The sequence below is a fragment of the Porites lutea genome, chromosome 9 (genome assembly GCF_958299795.1).
Source record: "Porites lutea chromosome 9, jaPorLute2.1, whole genome shotgun sequence".
Lineage (NCBI taxonomy): Eukaryota > Metazoa > Cnidaria > Anthozoa > Scleractinia > Poritidae > Porites > Porites lutea.
The window spans coordinates 16,418,943-16,429,011 of record NC_133209.1 but is presented as its reverse complement, the minus strand read 5'-3'; positions in this window follow the sequence as shown (position 1 = coordinate 16,429,011).

The window sequence follows — 10,069 nt, the reverse complement described above, 5'->3', positions numbered from 1 at the left end:
TGTCTTCTTTCCAGATCTGTTAAAGATGTTATCAGTTTCCCAGCTCTGTTTTGCGTTGCTTCTACTCGCGCAACTAGGCCACATTTCATCTCAGTACAATGGCACAGAACGAGAGAACTCCGTCGGCGAGGGTTTAAACAAGGATGCAAGATGTAGCATGAACTGTCGGGTTAACGAGTTTGATTTCACCAAACAATGTGATCCATTATTTACAAAAAAGAGATTCATCAAATTTGCTGTCGGCTACACCGTCTACTTCAAGAACGCTGAGACGAAATGCAGCGAAGCCGCCATTAGCACTCTCCGAAGGTACCGCTGGCTTAATGTATGGCGACCAGCAAACACAACGGCGGTTTCTTCTTTTGCTAGTGGAATTAAAGGCGTGTGGAATTTGATCCCCGAAGAACGTTGTACCGAGGAAGGCAAAATGACCGTTTCATGCGTCTTAAAGCCCACCAGGACAGCGGTTCAAGACAATCAAATAACTCAAAAAGTGAAAAAAAGCGTCGAAGAGATGGGTTTCACATTTATTACCGATAAAGAACAACCAGGGCCATTGTTAAGTAGTATCTTCGTTACCGTTTTTGTTATCACTTTTCAAATGCCTTGTTTATTTTATCTCCCTGCTTTACTTTGCATTTTTTCTCCTACAGTAGACAGCGAAAATGGTATTTCATATATTCTCCTTCAAGGTGCAGGTCCTTTTAGCCTTCGAGGTTTCTTAGGGAACAAATTATTCAACATGGATGGCTCTATCTTCCGCTTTACCGGCCGTTGCCACAAGGCAAAAAAGATATGTTTCGGCGTCTTGTTCATGTTGATTCCTTTCCTTCTACTGGCACCTGCACTGTTTGTTGCAAATATGACACCTTACTATCATTATTACTTGACTCATCCCTTTGTAGTAGTATGCATTATCTGCTACTTCCTTCGTGTGTTTTTTTCTTCTTTGTTTTTAATAAATGCGTCACCACAGGCACCTCCGGAGGAAAGGCCATGTCATTTTTGCCTGAAGTTTAGTTCTAATCCGAGTTCGTGTTTTGGTATATTACCTCGGCGAATCATAAGCCATATGCGCTTGCAGCCGCTAATTGTTGTTGAATGTTCGAAGTCTTCTGTTCGAGGACTTAAAAATTATTTTAGGAACATAATTAGAATTTGGAAAGGTTCAACCTCCTGGGTTATCGGTGTTCCTTCGGTGACAATTCTCTTTTTGGTTGTTCCGTTTGCCACTGCTTTGTTACTCCTAGCATACCTTACAAAATGTCTCTTTTTCCTATATTTGACATGTCCCTTGAGTATCGCTTTTCAGGACAATTTATTTTACATCAGCCCAATGAGGTTTTGGGATCAGTTTAAACGTTGCATATCAAATGTGGGCATCAGAGACATTGTCAGACGTCTCTGGTTACTGCCCTGTTTGATGGTCGGACTCTCTCTAACCATATTAGGAGCATGTTTTCTCAGCCAATTTGTAAGTGGTGGAATTCTGTTGACCTTCTTTCTGGCCTTTACCATGATTCTCTTGTCTCCCGAAGAGATTCTTCCATTTGTGACCTGTATTCTTCTTATCTGTTACTACCTTTGGAGCATTTACAGCTCATTAGCCAATGAATACCATGATCTCTCCCTGATAATTTTTGACTTCTACAAAAGCGAACGTGACCAAATCTCCAGCGAGGAGCTGTGCACAGAAGGGTCAACTAATTCTACTGACGACACAGACAACGTCCTGAAGATTCCTAAAGATCTTTTCGATATGGCGTGTGAGGAATTTAAGCCAGTCAGAGAAGCTGTCTGTTTACTGCTTCTGAAAGTCATCCTGATTTGTACTTTTATTTTTCTTACATTCTACGTATCAATGGAGCTTGATATTGACGCTAGGCCTCTTGCAAAGACTGTTCTGGCGTTATGCACGGGATTGATTCCTAAGATCTTCCTAGTTTACTTTGACGGAAACAGACGTAAGAGAATTGAGGCCTTGGCTGTTAAAGAGAAAGCTCCTAAAATAATTCAAAAGTACCGAAAGAGATTTAACGACGGGCAGAGTAATCTTGGCGCTGATAACCAAGAGGCAAGTGTAGCCGTCCAGGGAAACGCAGAGAACATCGAGATTCACATCGAGACGCAACGTGACTCTTCAACCGACTCTTAACAAAGATATTCAAAAACATTTGTCAAACCAAATTATATCTCGGGAGTTACTTATGAAACTGATGATAACTGAACATCTTAGTAACAGTTAATCTACCTTATACTTCTTCAGGCTAAGTAAAGGAACGCTGTTGCCGGCTGTATAACAGTTTAATAAGTGTACAGGTCTACATACTCACTAGTTGTCTTAGGAGCTTCTTAGGCCTGGGCCAAACTTCGAACTTTTCTAAGACGAACCTTAACGTAGTGAGTTACGTTCATGAAACGTTCGATGTCTGACTCAATTAAGTTTGGATCGTTCAACACGTTCTATCGGTCTGCTTCGAACGGATAGAACGTCTGAAGATCGTCTCCGGGACAAACGTCGATCTTCAAGCTTACTAATAAATTTGTGTGATAATGTATATTAAGCCTCGTTCGGGACCAAAATTTATTAAAATTGCGTCTTGGCCCGATTCAGCTGATTAGTTCGACCTGTCCTAAGTTCGACGTCTGACCCAACAGACGATCTTAACTAAATTTAGGTCGACCCAAATTAGGGTTTGGTTCGTTTCATGAAAAGTTTGACGTTTGGCCCAGGCTTTCCTGTTTTCTTTTTCACCGCACTAGGCTGTAGATAAAATGTAGTTTTAGCTAAACCTAAAAGTGAAACTTCAGTTTATATACTTTTAATTTATAATTTACTTTTAACGAATACGAAGTCCTGAATCCATCAGGAAATGGAGTAATTTTAATTTTCAGTGGACAAAACAAGCTTGTAGATGTACCTGTAATTTGAAGCATATTGAATTCTTTTTTATACTTTTCAAGGGCTTTAGACGTAAATAGATGTAGCAAGTAATTTGATATAACACCAAAGAACATTTCTTATTAGAGCCACAGAAATTTAAATTTCAAATTTCACGAAATGAAATCTTACACATGAAATTTACCTGTGTTTTCACAATTCCTGGGAAATTTGAAATCTATCTCTTTATCTGCATTTGTATACTTGTGATAAGTCCATGGAAATTTGTAAAACTAGTGTAACTAAAAAACGTGTGTGAGCGGGGGTGTGGGGTGTGCATATACATGACGGTTCACTGTTAATCTGTACAGTTGGCTGTAAAGGTGTTTTATAATAATAATAATAATAATAATAATAATAATAATAATAATAATAATAATAGTAATAATAGTAATAATAATAATTATTATTATATAAGTAAATTATAATTAGCAGAAAAAATCTCCCAGAATCTTTTGAGGCAATTTTTTGAAAAGCTTTATAACTTTGACACTTTGTCCGACCACAACAAGATAACATTTGCCATAAAATATCTTCCGATGTGACATCTAAGGTAATGGCGTCATCAATTACGTGACTATTTCCGAATCAGGGCCCGGTTGCATAAAACCTCCACTTAAGTGCTCACTTTAGTAGGTCACTTACGAATCCGTTATGGGTACACTTACGGGTGTTGCATGGAACACACTTAGCACTCTCGTAAGTTTCTGTTTTACGTGGTAACTTACGGGCTCACTTAAGGGCACACGTAACTTTGTTATAGTACTTTTAATTATTAATTTGACTCACTCTATTTTTTTAAATTAAGTTAACCATCGGTGAGTGAAAAGAAAGTTAAAAGTCGTTTCGAACACTTTTAAGCCTCTCAAAAAATTAAATTTGAATGCAAACGTTAGTTTTCTTCAATATCTACTGAAAATGATAGTTCGTCTTCTTTTTTCACAAAAGTGTACATCAGAGGTTAACAAAGCGCATTAGAACGAATTACGTGAAGAAAAATACTTTTTTTCACTTCTCAGTAAAAGATCTCGTTAAGTTTAGTAAAAACAGTAACGATACGGGACCCACATAGGTCCCGTAAATTTACGTGCTATTTTTCCCGTAAAAAAAGTTTTATGCAACACCCGCAATTTCTGTTGCATAAACGACACTTAAGTGAACACTTACGAAAATCGTAAGTGCAACCACTTAAGTGAATTCCCTAAGTGGACCACTTAAGTGATTTCATGCAACTGACTTAAGTTACGACTCACGTACGTGTACCCGTAGTTGTTACGGACGTTTTATGCAACCGGGCCCAGGTTTTTTTGTTGCTGTGACAAGATTTAGCTAGTTAAAAACAAATATAGCATATTTGAGGTTTTAATTGTGTGGGGCATTCTAATAATAATGTATGTAACATTTATGTAATGTAAATCTTTATTTAAACGCGGGAAATCATCAGTTAAGCTTAAGTTAAAAACTAAAACTAATAACAACTGCTTTACATGATTGCCGTGTGGGAATCCGATATACCAGCTACCTTCTTGATATTTCGCTTAAAATGCAGCATTTTTTAAGCTTTTGGGCAAGTTATTCCATAACATGGCCCCGCTGTACGAGAAGCTTCGTTTCAAATAATTGGTGCCTGGTTTGGACAGAGTCAGCCTTTCCTCAGAGTTTGTTAAATTGTAAGCAGAGTGGCGCTGAGGGAAAAGACTTTGTAGCTATTCCAGAGCAAGGTCATTCATGGTTTTATCCATCATTAAGGCTTTTTGTTTCTTTCGTCGAAGAGATAGCCTCTCCCAATCGAGGGTGGACAGAAGGTGGTTTGAGCTGGTATCAAAGGGTGACTTAGTAATAACTCTGGCTGCACGATTCTGTAATTTTTGGAGCTTATCACTCAAGTAACCACTCAAGCAGTCCCAGACGGGGCTGTAGTCATCAAAATGAGGCATAAATAAAGCGTTATAAATTTGAATTGCAGTTTCTTTGGATGAAAAGGGTCGCACACGTATTAGGGCGCCTATAGCTGAAGAGACGTTCTTGCAAATCTCTTCAACGTGTTTACCCCAAGAGAGTTGAGCATCTATGGCAAGACCCAAGGATTTGGTATAATCGACTCTCTTGATAATTTGGTCATCAATTCTGATTTCCACATCGTCACATTTGGCAGATAGTCTTTGTCTTGATCTAATAATCATTAGCTCAGTTTTAGCAACATTTAGACTGAGCTTTTTAGCTTTCAGCCAACAGCTAAGGTTATTTAATGCAGGGGTTAGAGCTAACTTAAGCTCTGTTAACATCTTAGTAGATAACGTAAGGTTGGTGTCATCGGCAAACATTCTTGGTAGGGCGCCCCGCAGGGAGTCGGGAAGATTATTAGTGTAAATTGAAAATATTAAAGGACCCAATACGCTACCCTGTGACACGCCGCAACTGAGGGTACGAGCAGATGATAGTTTGCCACTGCCATTACATCTTTGGGTTCAGCCACTTAAGTACGACGAGAACCACTTTATAATAATAATAATAATCTTATAGAGAGCTGTTTCTCTACTGAACCAACAGCGCTTTACAACAGTGAATGATAAAGAAAACTTAGTAACATAAGAAGTCTGAAAAAACGTAATAATTAATGACTCTTACAATTCAAAGTAATTTCTAAAAAGGTACGTCTTAAGAGTGGATTTAAAAGATTTTGCCGAGTTGCAACGTTTTATACTTAATGGGAGGGTATTCCATAGTTTTGGGGCAATAAAGGAGAAAGCTCGCTCCCCATATGTCTTAAGATGGCAGCGAGGCTGTACCAGTAGTTCTTTATCAGACGAACGTATTGTCCTTCATGGTCTATAGTGAATTAAGAGGTCACTTAGGTAGGATTGCGCTAGTTGATTAAGGCATTTAAAAGTCATTAGTAAAATTTTAAAACGAATACGTACGTTCATGATTGAGAAACCACTGTAGCTGTCTTAGCACAGGTGTAATATGCTCTTGTTTACGTGTGCCTGTTAGAAGTCGGACTGCTGAATTCTGGACATACTGGAGTTTTCGGACTTGATCCTGCTTAAGACCTGCGAGTAGTATATTATAGTGGTCAATCTTGGATGTTACGAATGCGTGGATCAAAGTTTCACAATGACAGAAAGAGATATGTTTACTGATTTGAGCAATGATGCGAAGGTGGTAGAAAGCAGACTGACATATGCTGTTTATTTGTTTGTCCATAGACATGACAGTGTCGAACCACGCACCGACGTTCTTTGCTGAGTTCGATGAGTAGATCACATCTGAGAAAACAAGAATAGATTCTAGCGGGGGTTGTGGTCTATGACAGGCGTGCAAAACAAGCTAAGGAGCTCAGTTTTGTCGTGATTGAGCATCAACTTATTGGCTGACATCCAATTGTTAACATCGTGAATGCATGACTCAGTGCACAGTTTGGATGTAGTTGGTTCGCCAGCAGCACTCGGCTTGAAAGACAAATAAATTTGGCTATCATCAACGTAAAAATGATGGTTCATGTTGTGTTTACTGATGATGTCTGTAATAGGTGAGGTGTACATGGAATACAGGATGGGACCAAGCACTGAGCCCTGGGGAACACCACAAAAGAGATTCCGGTTCGATGAGCGCTCAGTTCCGATCTTTACGAACTGTGTCCTTCAGGATAGATAAGACTGTATCCATCCTACGGCTTTCCCAGTTATACCGAAACGATGTTTTAGCCTAGTGATGAGAATGTCGTGGTCTCCCGCCGCTGAGAGGTCTAGTAACACCAATATAACACACTCTCCGTCGTCAATGGCACCTAGAATGTCATTGTGTATTCGCGTAAGCGATGTTTCAGTACTATGGCCTTTCTTATATGCTGATTGAAAAACCTCATGTAGCCTTGCATCCTCAAGGTGATGATAGAGACACACAGCTACAACCTTTTCGGTGGCATTGGAAATGAAGCTTAGGTTCGAAATAGGTCTGAAGTTCTTGTATACTTCATGATCTAGAGAGTCTTTTTTCAGTATGGGGTCAACGACGGCTTCTTTGAAGGCTGTAGGTACAATGGCAGTGTTGAAAGCCAGACTAAAAATTACAGGTTGACCGAAATCGGGTCTGAAACGCATGACTTCGAAGACATAATTTTCAGAAGAGACAAAACAACTCATTTATTGATGTCGGGGAAAACTCACAAAGTTCCTTTACAAATGTCAGGCAAAACCCAGGACAATTGTCGTTATACGCTTTTTTAATATTCAAACATGAAGAGACTGTCGCAGGTGGAAGACTCATACGTATTCGCTGCACCTTGTCACAATGTACTGAGTGTATTCTAACTTGAAACTTGGTCAACCATAATTACGCTTGTCGGTTGTAACAATCCATCCTTTTACATCGTTTAATGTTGATTAATTGCTTGTTTGCTTTCGTTGTACCTAATCTAATTTTCAATTCTTTCTCTCTTTTTTTTCAGCGAAGCGTTCCAGGCTTTTGAAACCAAGGGGAGAAAACCATTCTCTGTCTTTACCCTGCTTTACCTCGTCTGGTTCAAAGTTCTACTTTGGATGTGCGCCCGGCTTCGTTATGATAGGAAACGGACAAGCCAGCTGCAGCAAGGTGACCAGATCTAGTGAAGTTACCTGGGCAGTAGATCCTGAATTTTCCTGCAAAGGTAGGGCCAAGCAGTGTTACTTTCTTTTCGTTTTTACAGCAAAAAGTCAAAGATACCACTAATCTACTTTAAGTGTTTCGGTGAAATATGTCTTTGTCAAACTGAAGCGCATTCGTTAAATGAGCGAACCTAGTTAGTGTCAAATAGGATCTCAACATCAAAACTCTTATTAATACATTGTAATAATTCCTTTCAACAAGAATTGCATTAAATTTTACCACTGTAATGTACAAAGGGCATAGCCCTACCTGGGTACCAGAGACCATTCATACGCCGTTTTTTTGTGGATTATTCGTCGTCAGAACTACGATTTGTCTCAGTTTTTCCCCACTCACGCACTTCACTGACGCATGCGCCTTTTTATTTAACAGATATAAAAAGCTGTACACCAAATCCTTGTAAACACGGCGGAAAATGCATCGTCCGGGACCAAAGCTTCTCATCTGACTGTGCAGGAACTGGTTACAAGGGAAGCGAGTGCCAAAAAGAGTTGTCAAAACATCTGCTTTTCCAAAGTTACCAGTAAGCCTCAAGTCCGAGGCCCTTTACCTATCAGCTCGACCATCTAAAAAGCTGAACATTGTTTTATATGCTGAAAATGAGGTAGTGTTCTATCCGTCATCGTCTCTTGAGATTACATTTCCGGAAACCAAGCGAAAATTCTTTGTCCAAGCTGGCAAAGCAGCGTTTATACCAACTCTTACAGTTTAGGAGGTCCCAGTGAGGTTGATTTCGAGGTGCCAGAACCACACTCTTTCTTAGTCGAACTTAGCGTAACGAGCAATGATAGTGTTTATTCAAAATTGTTTCTTCGTAAAGGAGTACTGCCAGTTGGATGTAACCAGCACATCTCTAAATCCCCATCCTTTGAATTACGATTCATCTCTACAAATGGATGGACTGGCGGTTCTCCTTCCACCGAAGGAATAGTCCATATAAGAACCTCTTCCAATCATTATATACCACTTTCAGTCGTTGGTTTAAGTTTCGATAAACTTAAAACTTCCAACAAGTTGTTGACACAAGTGGCAGCTGCACGCATTTCATCCAGTGTTGTCCTTGGTGATTTATACACAAGTAATGGGACTTGCATCCAGAAAGAACTGAGCTCTGACAATCTCTTGGAGTTAATGAAAGATGATGCCCTGGTCTCTTCCTTCATGCGCACATTTTCCAAGATGGCTCCTAAATGGCTAGTTCTCGCCACTAGCGAGGAAAATGAAGCTTTTGACATCCAAAATATCAAAGTAAACTTGGCTACAAAAGCATCACTTAAAGAGGAACATGGCTCAGGCTTTCCACTCAATCCATTGTCAAGCATTGCCTACTTCAAACCAACAGCAAAATATGAAGTTCATGTTTCCAACGATGCAGTGTCCCTGTTTGCGGAAGGAGACACTTGCTTTGCAGTAGACATTTGCAAGCAATCTGTCTTTATACATTTTTCCAAGCACTCAGGCAATGAGCTAATCAGGCTAACAGCGTGTCAAGAAATGAAAGATAAAGGCGTCGAGATCCGAGTAGATACACTTGGTGTTTTGGAGAGTCCAGAAATTTATGATGTTGAAAACAGTGAGATTTGGAATGGGACACACTTCGTTAAGGCATCACCCTTTGCTTACAACATGTGGTTAAGGGGAGACGTAACTTGGAAGATGCAAATACCAGCAAAGCTAGATTTAATACTTCATGTTAAGGGAGAGAGTTATATTCACTACGAAACCATTAATGACGTAAGTCGATTATATGATGAACGCTAATAAAACGTATTTTCTCTTGCAATGTGGCTCACTCTACACGTGAGGTCAAACTTTTAACTTGCTTCACATTTTTCTGTTTTTAAGACTGCATTTTTATTCTAACTTTTGTTTGTGTTTTCTCGCAATATAGTTACTTATGGATCGCCTAAGCCGACCACTAGACATGGTAATAAAAGGATACGCCTCTGTTGGCATTAATGGAAGAGCTCTAGGTCAGGACTTCAATTTAGAAATTACTTCTATGCACATGATAGGAAAGTCCAGGCTTGTAGGTAAGACCTACTGTTTATATAGCAACAAAGAATATTAGACTTAATAGTAGAAATGAACCAAAAGAAAGGTTTGGCTGCCTGGCTGTTAGGAGCAGGGAGGGCTAGCATTATCAAGACTTTCGAGAAAGTTATTCGTCCCATTAATTAACGCCTGCAGAATGAAGTCTCTCGCGACTTCGTCGCTCACTCCTCTTCTTGGCGGCCTGAAAATGTCGCTTCACAGCTTTTCCTCTGGTGAGGTAGACTTTCGGCAATGTTTAGTCCTATAAAATCGCCGTTTCACTCTTTGAGAGAAACATTTAATTCGGATAGGAAATATGTTGCGCTAGTAAAAAAAAAAACTTAGAAATTAAACATGCAAAGGCACCTCGTACTTAAATCATGAAGAATCAGCAACTTGTGCTTGTACAATGCAGTCAGCCATTGTAAAATTGACTTACATCCGACA